Below are 1,222 nucleotides of genomic sequence, written 5' to 3' on the forward strand. Positions count from 1 at the left end.
TCAAACTCTTGCAAGAGAAAGATCTATCTTATCAAGCATGGTTTATCTTCATTATGTTTTGAATTGAGATGTGCCAAATTTTGATTCAATTATGCCTTTAATTTATGGATGGTGTTTTAATAAGATAATATTGTTTAGTGTAACTTGGGTAAGTCACTCCTCATTTCCCTCACAATCTTGTTAGTCCCCTCGACTCCCAATAAGATTCAGGCCATGACATCTTTATTTACACACGTTTCTATTTCAAGAGAGGAGATGTCTTAGTTTTTATTTTTCCGTCCTTGATTCCCACCTTGCCTTTTAGACATCAATGTGGAAACCCCTCATTTTCTTTCCAACATTCTTATCTATTCATCAAGTATATCCTTTTCCACATCTTCTTACTCCCTAGTATTCCTTGAATTTATAGCATTGACTCCTTCAAGGGACGTTCCCATCACATATTAAGTAAGACGTTCAAGGTGTGATATAACCTTGATCATAATTGTATCTCCTTCTACCTCTATTTTTCTTTGATATTGGCCCATAAAAGACCAGTGGGAGCCCCCACGGTCGCCTCAGGATCCTTTTTGTGCCAACCTCTAGCTAACTTAGTCACTTGATCTTACACGCTAGATGTAATTTCATTAGGCAACTTGATAAGGGATTCTTCGTATGCACTGTCAAACACAGTTCTATTTAATTGATCTACCACCCGATCAAATATTTGGAGAATCATCTTCTCAGGCATTTCATTGTCTGGGCATTGCACGATTTTATCCTCAAACCTATGCCATACTTCATATAAAGGCTCACCACTATATTGACAAATATATATTATTTTGTCCCTTAATTTCAACATTTTTTAAGGAGGGAAATATCAGTCCAAAAGGGTATCCATAAGCTTGACCTAAGATATGATGAACCCAGCGGGTAAAGACCTTAACCACAACATCCTTTCACCCATTAAAGAGAATGGGAAAAGCCTAAATCGAATAGACTCCTTATAGATATGGGCGACATCAAATGGAGTGCATACTTCAATAAAGTTCTTCAAATTGAGATTGGCATCTTCATGTGATTGAACCCCAAACAACCCTATCATATCGAGAAATTGGAGCATCACACTTGTGATATAAAATTCTACATTTTCCTTGCTAGGTGGAAGATGGATGGCACTAGCATGCTTCTTATTATCAAGATGATCCATAACCTCGGCATATTCATATGATGATTTGTTGTT

At 36.8% G+C, this 1,222-nt stretch overlaps 1 non-coding gene across 1 annotated transcript; it reads left to right on the plus strand.

Annotated features, from left to right (window-relative positions):
- The first annotated feature begins 728 nt into the window (after nucleotides 1–728).
- LOC124897375 lies at nucleotides 729–835 on the plus strand. Its single transcript, XR_007054097.1, has one exon. It is a non-coding gene; the product is annotated as a small nucleolar RNA R71 (small nucleolar RNA).
- Nucleotides 836–1,222: the final 387 nt, after the last annotated feature.

The sequence above is a fragment of the Capsicum annuum genome, chromosome 3, assembly GCF_002878395.1.
Source record: "Capsicum annuum cultivar UCD-10X-F1 chromosome 3, UCD10Xv1.1, whole genome shotgun sequence".
NCBI lineage: Eukaryota > Viridiplantae > Streptophyta > Magnoliopsida > Solanales > Solanaceae > Capsicum > Capsicum annuum.